Raw genomic sequence first — 12,296 nt, 5'->3', positions numbered from 1 at the left:
GGAGAGAGGGGAGGGCGAGAGGGGGAGATAGAGATAGAGCAAGAGAGAGAGAGAGAGAGGGAGAAAGAAGGGGGAGGGGGTAGCGTAAGAGGAAGAGAGAGAGAGAGAGAGATATTGCTGTGAAACATGTGATAGTGCTACTTTCGGCAGGGCTGGGCTTAGGGAGTTTAACGGCTGTGGTGTCTCCAGAGCGCTGGGAAAGCACCTTTAGCCCAGAGGGAGCCTCACACACGCACACACACTGGCTGTGTGTGTGGCTGTGTGAGAAAGTGTGTGTGTGCGCGTGTGTGTGTGTGTGTGTGTGTGTGTGTGTGTGTGTGTGTGTGTGTGTGAGCCGGCTCGAGTGCTGCTGCTGTCACTTTAAGCCTGTTACTGATTACACTCAGAAGAATGCAACGGGAGGAGGAAAAAGACAGAGAAAGAAAGAAAGAGAAAGACAGTGTGAGAAGCAGAGATGAGGAGACGTGTAAGGATGAATTCTTTTATGAGCTGGGCTCGGGCAAGTTTTGTGTTACTCGCTCTTACAGCCGCGGACAGTGACGTGGGTGAGAAGTTAGGCAGTTGTTACCCAATAGCGTCTCTCTCAGTCTCTCTCTCTCTCTCAGTGTCCTTCTCTCTGAGGGACCAAGCAGAGATAAAAGTGAAGGGGAACCCCAGATTGTAGCAAGGACAGGGGCAAAGGGACACCCAGAGTCAGAGGAGGAAAAAGGAGACACCAAGAAAAGACAGCCGAGAAAAGGAAAAAGAAAAAGAAAACGGGGGGACCCCTCATTCCAAGCCCAGCGACGGGAGGAAATGCTACTCTCACCCAGACGGGTAAGTGAAAAAAAGACAAGAAAAAAAAAAAAAAAAGAGAAAAACGCACTCCCAGAAAGCAGTGCTGCTGCTGATGGATATCATATGTTACACGTTAAGGTTGAGAAACTGCTCCCAGATCCTTAATAGGCAGAGAAGCACAGAGGACTGGGGGGCAGAATAGGAGGCTTTCAGTGCAGGGCTGTAGACTGTCAGCAATCTGATAAAGAAACTAGATCTGAAGAAGTGTGAAAAGAGAGGAAAGTGCCTGAGTGTGAAGCTCCACCACTCGTTTTTTTTGTGTGTACATATATATATATATCTATATATATATATCTATATATATATATCCACCAAGCCGGTGAATGATTATGTAAAACATGCCTGGTCTGTGTTTGAATGGTCAGTGGAGTCAGCGTTACCTCACAGCAGTGTGTTCACATTACAATAGAGCTGATTCACTGTTACATAGCCTAGCCAAGCTGTCTGGCTCTCACTCCGCTCCTAGGCTTACTTACTATGGCCAGGATTAGATGGGAAGTAGAATGTATGGTATGTACTATCCTCGGAGCTGTAATAGTATATGTGTGATGACATAGCCTCATTTGACAATGCCTTTTTTTTTTTTTTTTTTTTTTTTTTTTTTTTTTTAAGCGAGACGTTGACGTCAGGTGTAGCCATGTGACAGAAATAGGCATTTGTAATTGACCTGGAGGCACTTGAAGACTAAAGACCGACGTACAGTGCAGTCACTGTTTTATAAATGCTACTTCCTCCCTCTCCTTCTGTCATTCGGCCCCCCACCCCCCCCTTTAATCTGACACAGATAGCACAGTCGACTCCTTTTGCTCAGCAGCAGAGGGCATGAATGAACTGAGAGTAATGGGAGGTGGGGAGGAGAGGGGGTATATACAGTATCATACAGCGCCGGCGGCACAGCAGTGTGGCTTCTTTATGAATGGACATGGCGAGGTTGATATGATTGGCTGAGGGGAGAGTGACGACTAACGATTGGTCAGCGGGGACTTGATGTTTAGATACATTCTGCCCTTTGCGGTCGCCTCTATCTCCCCCGGTTACCAGCTGTTCAGGCGACGTGGTGCGCCTGTGCGTATGCATGTGTGTATATGAGTCTGTGTGTTTTGTACACGCGCTTGTTGAGTGTGTGTGTGTGTGTGTGTGTGTGTTTGTGATTGTGTGAGACAGAGAGGGAGTGTTGGAGGAGCAGTGTGAATCAGTGCTAGGGGCTCTGGGTTACATGTGTTTGTCTAAGGGGGGCTTAGTCACAAGCTGAACAGTGGGGTGTGTGTGTCTTAAAGATGTGGACTTACAGTTGTGGCTCTCTGCCCAGCTGTTGTTCCTTAGCGCATGTCTCTCTGACTAAGACGTTACTCTCTCCAACTATCATTACTCTTACTCACTTGTCATGTAATGAGAGGGTGGGTCTCCACTGCCATCGCACTACAACAGTAAAACTCTAGGCTGAATCACTCGGATAAATCAAAGAAGCAAATGTCTCCTCAGTTATATTTTTGCAATTCTTTATTTCAGCAAATCAGCCCCCAAAGGAATAAAGACAAGAGGTTTGTGGATTTGATAGCAATTTGAGGAATTGACACCAATTTGTGGATTTAAATAGATGCTGACAGCAGCCTCACATAGTAACCTAATTACTTGTAAAGGCTGCCCCTCCTCCGGAAAGACACACGAACAATGGCCACCCCTAAAATTAGCTCTCAAGGCTACCTGTCACAGACAGGAAGACTGGGGATCGCACCCAACGCATAACTGTGTGTGTGTGTGTGTGTGTGTGTGTGTGTGTGTGTGTGTGTGTGTGTCAGTGCATGCATGTGTGTGTGTCATCTTCCTGTGAAGAACGCGGCCACAGATCGACCATGCACACCATCACTGTGTCAGCACCTATGAGCAGCCCAGCCAGGCCACACATGCACACCATCCCTGTCTCTTTGTTTTACTGCAACACAAGGACAGCCACTCCTTTTGCTCCACCAAAAGATTACTACAGCTCCTTCACTCCCCCATTCACCACTCCAGCAAGACTTTATTTGGTAGTTTATGGCACAAGGAGGTGTGTTTGTGTGTGTGTGTGTGTGTGTGTGTGTGTGTGTGTGTGTGTGTGTGTGTATTGGTGATAAGGAAGCAACCATAAGTTGGCGCGCAAGGATCTATCAGCACTTATCGTGCCAGCATTTCCGGCGAGTGTGTGTGATCGCACGGAGATTGGCGGCCAGATGCATCGCAGGTATCTTGATTATGCCGATTAAATTCCCCTGTGGAGATTAGCATGGAATCTGCCCTCTGTCTTATCGCTCTGCCTACAGTGTGAACCCTGCCCTGTCCTACTTGGCAGCCTGGCTGTGCGGCCCAGCCTAGTGCTGCCATCAACCTTAAAAGATTTTACTTCCGTGCACTTTGGATTGAAGAAAATTGACATTTTAGCTAGATCTTGCATAACAGTTTTTGTCTGCGGGCTTTAATTTTGCTGTCATTTTTTCAGTGACAGCTACAGCAGCTACAGCTCTGCATGACAATAGTCCAAGAGGAAGTGTGGGCGGTAGTGTGGAGAAGAGGAGGCGGTTAGTGTTAAATGGCCAGGCTTGTTAGTGTTAAATGACCGTGTTGCTGGTCAGCGGCGTTATTGAATCATCTGGCGGGGTCCTGCTTGGTGAAAGGTGCCTTGTCTGATTGCAAATGATTCAGTGAGGTGGGAACAGCTGAAGCCACACGGTTTCTATGACGGGGCTTCGCTCGAACCGCATGCTAAAACAGGAGCGCGCACACACACACACACTACAGTCTAATGTCACTAGGTAAGATATTGTGACATACCGTAGTTACTCCGACGGCTGCGGAGTTATGTAACTAAAACTGGGTTAAGTAGCACAAGAACAATTAACCATCACTTGACTCATTCTTTCTTTTCTATGCTTTCCTCCCCCTCACTTTCCTTTTCGCATGACTCGTCTTTGTTTATACAGCAACAAAAAGTCACTCCGGCTCAAAGTCTGTCATTCACAAGGCAGATCTCAGAGTTAAGATCTCAGCAGCATAACTTAGATGTCACAGGACTGCAGCCGGCTCACTTTGATGTAACGACACTCCAGTTTGTGTGCGCTTGCGTGTGTGTGTGTGTGTGTGTGTGTGAGTGTGTGCGTGAGATGGAGAGAGTGAGAACGGGCTTATGGCTTATGTGTGCCCGCACAACAGGAGGAGCCTGTTACAAGATATGCGTGTGTGAATGTCGGCGTGCATGTGCGTGCGCCTTTGTGTACTCAAGCACGCTCCTTCCAACAGTGTACAGCTAACCACACACACCTGGCCTGTTTCCTCCTTCACCCATATATGGGCAAAGCTTCCCCTACCTGGGCCCCGCTCTGAGAGTGCATTGAATTCCAATAAGTGGCAGTGTCAGGAAGAGGCTGTCGAGGCGGAAGCACGTCATGGAAAACCAGGATCAATGGGCAAGGCCTGCAGATCCGTGTTTTTAAGGTGTTCCTTTTGTTTTCCAAAGGTAATCAGTTAGTGCAATGACTCAACCTGGCTGGTTATTCAAATTGGCTGCAGTAGTGGGACTCCAGTAAGGAACAACGGTCATGTAGCGGGCTATTACACAAGCCAAAGACAAAATGAAGACAAGTAATAGAGCAAATCCCTGCGATTTCTGTGGATTAACTAGATTATTATATTGAATACAACGTCAAGAGAGACGGCAGAGTTCAACCAGCCACAACGCACCGCTCTTTTGCGCTGAAATCCTCTGTGGCGCAGTCACGAAGTTATCTTCCCGAGGCCCGTCCAAGCCATTTATCGATGTTTGTGTTGGTATTTAGGGTGGAGGCACTTCAGGTATCAGTAGCCAGGTCATAGCCCTCTGAAACAGAGCTTGCATTATAGCTATTCTAGGTAGCCTTGTGTTGGAGTAATGAAGCAGATTTATGGCTGTGTTTGCCGGGGTGTAATGCTAGTCTTGCCTGGAGCCTGGGACCCCACAAGGGCCGGGAGGGGGGGTGGGACACAGGAGAGCCATTACACTGGCTCTGGAGGATGGAACACCTTCCATCCTTCCATCCCCTGCTCTTATACTTCTATTTTTTCCCTCTCCTGCCTCCTCCCTCCCTTGCTCTCTGCACATTTGCCAGGCCTTCATAAAGCAGCTTAAGGAGGGAGTTAGCTTTCCTTGGTCGTCTTGCCAGCTCTTTCCCATCAGTCCAGCCCCCTGGAAGTGCCTGCAGACACCCCTCTCTCTGGGCCCGGGCCTGGGGCTGGGGCTGGGGTACAGGCCTGCTGTTAGAGGCTGGGGCTCTCTCTGGAGTTGCTCTTTGGCTGTCCTGCCTTGGGCCTGGATTCAGTCTTCAGGTTGACTGGCTGTGCAAGCCACCCAGCAGCACCCAGAGGAGCCATTTGGGATCACTTTACATATAAAGCCTGTTTCATCTCCCCAGCTTATAAAGACAGAAAGTGAGACGGCAAGAAAGAGAGAGAGAAAGGGGAAGGGGGGCGGAGTGACTTCACCAGCCTGTCTGGCAGTGGCCATCCCTTGGATAGCTGGGGAATATTCTGGGACAGGGAACTTTGGAAAGGGAGAGGGGGGTGGCAGGGAGGGCTGGGCTTCCATAACCTCTGTCTCCATCAAGCGGCAATCTGAACTATTGGCTTTCTCTCTCTGGTTGGACGCTTTCTCTCACCCATCACAACCAATCAGACTCGTCGCCATGGGTCTAATGGAACCTGAGGAACTGAGAACCGATATCTGATTGGCCGCTGGCCTCGTGGAATGACTGCCTAATTGGTGGCAAGCTGGTAGTGAGTGCTCTATTGTGAGCCTGTCTCCGACTCATCTTGCAGACTAGGCATTCCTCTCAGTCGCTTTGGGAATCGTCTCAGAAAGTCAAACCACATCGATTGGTGAAATGTGGAATTGTCCATTTTCATTTCCTGAGCCCGGCAAAACTGCTGAAATCACGTTGGTGAAAACGATCAAAAATGTGATGACTCGATCAAAGGTATTGACTACACACACGCAGCGGGGAGTTTTTTTTTTAAAGAATGAGTGAAACACACGCGTGCTGTCAGACACATGCGCACAAACCGGGACGGAGGGAGAGAGGGAATGCATCCACACCCAGCTCACACATCCTACACATCCACCCACACACACACACACACACATGCCCACACATACTTGAGCAACAGACACAGCGCGCACACGCAAACGAACCAATATCACATACAGTACTGCAGAACTGCAACTTATGTTTGCACAAATACACACACACACACACACATACTTGTACAGTGGTCACCCCCTACTTTGAGGCCAAGTCAGGGTAATGATTCAGTTCCTCTTTGCTGTCCTCAGAATGTGTGTGTGTGCGTGTGTGTGTGTGTGGATGCATGTGCATGTGTGCATTTCTGTGCACATGTCTGTATAGGTTTCTATTTGTGTGCACAGATGTCACTCTATGAATCTGCTTCTAGTGTGTGTGTGTGTGTGTGTGTGTGTGTGCATGTGCATGTGCATGTGTGCGTGTGTGTGTTTGTGTGTGTGTAAGACTGTGAATGTGGATGTGGTCAGGCCCAGTCATCTTCCAGGCAGCTAAGAGGAAACCCACATCAACTGCCATATACCACACTCTAGGAATAGCCTTGCCCAGTGCAGGCAGGAATGGAATGGCACGCCTGGCTTCACCCCTCCTCACGCTTCCTCACCCGTCCCCAGGCCTCCTGCCTCTCACCCCTTCCCAAGTCCTTCCTCCTCAATCTCCACTGCACCCTTCCCTCGGTCTCCTCATGCAACCCTGGATCAATGATTTCGTTTGAATTCAACGCTGTGTCCACTTTTCTGCCGTGTTGGCCTGTGCTGCTTTTGAGGAAAAAAAAAACAACAAAAAAAATAAATAAATGTGAGCGAGTCTGTATCAGTCCTTGGAAGAAACTGCTTATGAGCTCAGGTGTGGGAGGGTTTGAATCCCTCTGCAATCTGTCTCTGGTTGTCCCGGCCCCCCCCCGACCTTGTCCCGCTAAGCATAGCCTGTCTTCAAAAGGCGAGGCCTTCACTTTCGAGTGGAAAAAGCTGATTGGTTTACGTAAATTTGACCCCTCTTCCTGTCGGCAGTGGCAGCATCACTAAAGCATGGAAAAAAACATAAGATAAGAGAGAGAGAACGAGAGATATGAACAGAGAGAAGACCTTATCGCCTTATCGCTGGCCCTGTGAGCTTAGTCAGGCTCACTAGTCTAGACCTGTTAATATCTCACACTTTACAGCCTATTGACAGTGCGGTTGTAATTGGGTTGGCAGCTTTGACATACGTAATCTCGTTTTATGCAAAGTGACTTTCTACATGTTTTACTGAATTTGTGCTATGCGGTTTCCTTTATATCATTTGCACCACTGACCACTGCAGCTTTGGATTGCCTGACATCAATTTTTTTTTTTTTTTTTTTTTTATTCTGGCAGGTCAGCTGATCCTGAGCAGCGTTGTGCCCCACACAGAAACAGTGTTGAATCACCACATGCTCCAAGCCATTCTGATCCTCAGGAAAGGTAAGAGTCCATATTACTGCCATATATCTTTACCTCTTTTCTAAAAGTTTCTCTCCTTTCCTCCACTTCGCCCTTCCCATCTCTGTGGAAATTGCACTTTCCAAAGATAAAGCCAGAGCCTGCAGCCAGAGCCCTTATAACCCTTTGTGTCCCCTAATATAAAGCTTCCAGGGAGAGTACACCTCATTGCTTTGAACTTTCGGCTCATGTGCAGTATCAATCATTATGCATAACTTAAGAGGGTGCAAGGCACAAGAAGATGTCAAAGAGCCATGCAATACAAAGTAGTGTGGGACGATGAAACTATCGTTGCCGTCTCGACAACGGTGGCATAAAACCGTAGTGTGAAACACCTAGAAACAAAGAGGAGTGAGACAGGAGACAGCCACAGTGTGCTGGAATGTATGGAGGGCTGAGGAGAGGGTGGGTAAGGGAGAGAGCGAGTGCAGTTCCTGTTAATAAAGAGAAATTGGAGTCAAGTGACCATCAGCTGGTCAGAGTATGTTTGATCAATATAGTCATGAGGCCTCAGGTATGCAGAGCTGGACATGCGACCTCAGAGAGAGAGAGAGGGAGCTAAGCTATGCGATGCTTGTCCTTATTTCCATTCTTCCTCGCTCCTTTCCTTTCCTTTCCTTTCCTTTCCTTTCCTTCCCTGTCCTTTCCTCTCCTCTCCTCTCCTTTCCTTTCCGTCACCTGTATGTAGGTCTGTTAAGGTCTGGTCAGTGCTCCCATTATGTGTCAGAGCCGCGGTGGAGCCGGCATGGCGGTGGCCGCTGCCTGCAGTGCCTCAGGGCTAATGGGAAAGAATGACAGGAATCTGCAACTGATAATGCCACGCTCCGAGATGTTCGTCAGTGGATAATCTCCCATATCCTTCCTCTCCCTCGGGCTCCTCTTCTTCTCTGCTTGATCTTTTCCCTCAGCTCACTGCATCCACACTCTCCCTTCTCTTCTGTGCCTGCATCATCCCATCTTCGACTTTCACATCGACTTTCACATCTGCCCTTTTCGATCACATTTTTGGTCACATCATCTCTGTCAGTCACTTTTAACTTTTTCTCCTACTACCTGCAAAACATTATATAAATGTCTCTGACTATAGTAATGTGAAGTCTGTTGTGTGTAACATATTTTTTCCTTCTGTTCGCTCTTTCTTCAGATGGACCCAGCAGCGTCTACAAAAGCGTGGAGTGCAGGGCCCTCTCATCCAGGCATGACCAAACCAGCCGCACTTCATGGCCCCCGGCTCTGGCTGCTGTCAGTTGCTCAGTAGGCAGTGTAGATCCTGTGTAGCAATCAGCAGCTACATCTGGCTACTGGGTCTCTGACGACTCTGCCTACTTCCTGGTAGAGCATTCCATTCCCCTCCCATTGGCTGGTGGCACATTCCATTCCCCTGATTGGCTGCAATGTCACGGGGGCTCCATCCTGTGACCCCACAGACAGGATGTTCTCTGTGTCACAACTCCACAACGGGCCCTTGTCAGTGCTTTTTTTTTTTTTTTTTTCCTCTCCTTCCTCTTCCCCCATTCTTCTTTTAATTCGCTCTCTCCCTGTTTTAGCCTCTCTCTCTGTCTTGCTGTCGTGCTCGCAAAAGTCCTCTCCGTACTGACTGTCCTTGGCCCAAGCCACTAAATTTCGAAGTAAAAATGTTCTTTGAATGGCTGCTGTATGAAAGTATGCACGGCTGAACTGCCAAGAGGATATTTTGCTAAAAGGAGACATATTAATTGATGAGTGTACATAAAGCCAGTGGAAGGGAGAGAGAGAGATGTCTTTGCTTTGTCCTGAACCTGGCATACAATGTAGATTTCTGTGTGGTTCAAATCTACAGCTACATTGTCTGCTGGGTTTCTGGCTAGCAATATAAGCCGCGTTTAATCCTTGCAGGGCTCTGTAGGGTAAGTATCCATCTATCCTGTCATTGTTCCTCAAATGTTTGACCTTGACAATTCAATAAAGAGAAATATTGCACACTAATACCGCTGAATGACTCATGTTGTCATTTGTCAGACTGAATAGCATATTTGGACGGGGAAAAATCTCAGTGGGTTGTGGAATCTTAAAAATCTAAATTTACTCAATGCTGCTTATCTGTCCCTGGAGTTAACCCCAAGCAAGAGATGCCAGGAATATTCTAGTAGCTCTGCAACTCAGCACAATGCTGGGTCGCTGTCTGTCAGCCTGTTGTCAGACTGCTGTCAGACTGGCTCCTTATTAGTGGGACAGCACTGAGTCTTCCCTGCAGCCAACACACACACACACACACACACACACACACGCACACACACACGCACTCACAGTGTGTCTGGGACGATACTAAAATCCCACACGTAGCAACAGTGCCCTGGAAGACATCACACACCGCTACCTATGTGTGCAGCTGTGAAAGTCACATTCTGTAGGCAAACTCTCACACACACTCTCTCTCTCTCTCACACACACACACATACTCCATGCAGACCGAAAACAACTTTTACATCCGCAGAGAATTAAGTTAGTTTAGACTTCACAAAGCATTTGAGATAAGCTCTGAATCCGATGTTTCCTAAGCTGCACACAAAAATGTGTATGAGACAGAGCACAGCTGTCCATTTATTTCTGATGATAGCCTCCCTCATATCCTGAATGCATCGGTGGCTTCTTTCCATACACACACTGCTTGGAAACCTAAAAAAGATGCATGTTTAAAGCCCATTGGGAGAGGCCAGTGAGGCAGCTCTGTAAATACATGTGAAGGAGTCGGGGTATAGAGAGACAGAGTAAGGGCATGACGGACACCCAGGGATAATGTGAATTATATTCACAGGGGACGCCACGCTTTTTTTGGGACCCTGTCACTGCCTGGCAGATGTGCTCCTACAGTGCAGGTAAAAATATAATGAGTCTGCCTCCACAGCTAAGAAAAACATAAAAATTGAGGTACAGTCATCTCACAATAGCAGGGCTAATGAATGATGGGGGCGGGATGGGAGAACAGGAGGGAGAGGGCTCTTTCTGTTCTTCAAAACCATCAAATTAAATAATCAAAAAAAAAAAAAAAAGCCACCATTTCACAGCAGTCAGTTCAAGCTTTTTGATGACAGCGGTCACGAGGGGGAAAAAAAATTATTACTTACAAGCTGCACAAATGTTTACACATACATGGAAGGATGTTCATCTCAAATGCCATCTCGCAAGTGGAAAGATTTTTGCATACAGGCAAGATGTGTCAACAGCAGGTTCTTGTGATTTCAGCAGGAAATCCTGGATGCTATTTGCATATCCTAACACATACACAGGCATGGAAAATGTATTTAATGAGTAGATGCAATTCTTTATGTAATCAAGGAACGGCGTTAAAATATTTACCCAGTCGAGCTTGTTCCAAATCGTAGTAGATATAACTGTCACCATTGAGATTACAGTAGGCTAGATTATGCACTGAAATTGTAAGATTTCAAAAAGCAGACTTAATAAACAAGCAAGGGAATCTGAAGGGATTCTGATATCTTTTATCACTACATTTGCAAAAGTGTCTCTCAGAAATGGTCATGTGTGTTAATACCAGCATATCAAAATACATATCATGGATATGTGTTGCATCTCTTGCTGATTTGCATTTATTATTAATTTTAGACTTACATGAGCTTGGTATTTCCCCATTCTGAATAGCTGTATTAATTTTCGAACATCATCAAAGGTCTTATCTCTGCATTTTACCTCTATAGCTGTAAAGCTCAGTCGCTCAGGCCCTCCTTTGTGACAATGTTCACATGAGCTGAACTAATCCACTGGGACCAACTATAAGAATCTCAACAATGTGAGTGGTTGCTAATGGTCTGTAATGGTCTGTAATGGGAGGGGTGTGGGGGCGGTTCATTGTTGCTTTGATAAGCTGTTGATGACATCTGTGGAGCGAGGACTGCACACACAGTCACAACGCAGCATAACAGAACGCCAAGGGAGAGAGTGATGAGAGGGAGGAGAAAAAAGAAAGAGATAGGGCCATCTGTCTTCCTCTATCACGCACAGATATACACATTCAAGGAGGAGAGGGTGTGGGGTGAAGGTGCTGTCATGTTAAAGGTGCCATCGGTGATGTCATCAGCTGGCGGCCGGTCTCACATGCACACACACACACACACACACACACACACACACCGACTGGCTTTTCTGTGTCACCGCCGTCAGATGAGACGCGGAGTCCTCGACGCAGTAGGGCTTTCCCCAGCAGCAAGCCTACACACAGAGGAAAGCCCAGCAGGGGATTTACATAGTGTCAGTCTCTGTGGTATTTACTGTAGAGGTCGCAAGGATTAAATTATCACCTCCTTCCCTAACCTTTTAGACAGAACGTAGGGACTGCCGCGGTTGCTTTCATGACAAACTCACCGCGCCATTACCAGCTGGATGGATTTCCCTACAACCATGACTGAGTTGAAGGTTTTGTTATTTTGTCCCCTGCCTCAAACTAAACATTTATTTAAAATTCAAAGACTCACAATTTATAGTAGAGCATCATGACCTATGATTAACCGGTAAACTACTTGCTCAATAAGTGGAGTTGAATCTCTAATGGGCTGACAGTGATATCGTAGGCAGCAGCTGTTAAAGGACCGGACCAGTGATTCTCAATGTTTGGCCGATTTAAGCCAATTAAACCACATTTTACATCGCAACAACCCATTCGCAAATCATGCTGGGGTATTAAAGATTTTCCAACATATAATCAAAATCCCTCGATTTTCAAATTTGAATTTTTGGCTGAAACACGCACCTGATAATGTTCCGTTTCTGCAGCTAACAAAGTCATTGCCTTTCAAAAATTCATTGTGAAAAGCAAACGTCTCCCCGGGGACTATTTTCTGACAGAGACTGTTTGACTCAACATTTTCAAGTCATTCGAACACAACAGTGCTCCTGCTTTTCAGGAAACCTAACGTGGACA

The 12,296-nt window shown here is 47.0% G+C and overlaps 1 long non-coding RNA gene across 1 annotated transcript; it reads left to right on the top strand.

Annotated features, from left to right (window-relative positions):
* The first annotated feature begins 596 nt into the window (after positions 1–596).
* LOC115380254 (uncharacterized) lies at positions 597–8,630 on the top strand. Its single transcript, XR_003930304.1, has 3 exons — positions 597–816; positions 7,277–7,363; positions 8,526–8,630. It is a non-coding gene; the product is annotated as an uncharacterized LOC115380254 (long non-coding RNA).
* Positions 8,631–12,296: the final 3,666 nt, after the last annotated feature.

This window comes from Myripristis murdjan, chromosome 21 (genome assembly GCF_902150065.1).
Source record: "Myripristis murdjan chromosome 21, fMyrMur1.1, whole genome shotgun sequence".
NCBI classification, from domain to species: Eukaryota; Metazoa; Chordata; class Actinopteri; order Holocentriformes; family Holocentridae; genus Myripristis; species Myripristis murdjan.
Note: the sequence above shows the minus strand (reverse complement) of the source record. Positions and strands in the feature narration are given on the sequence as shown.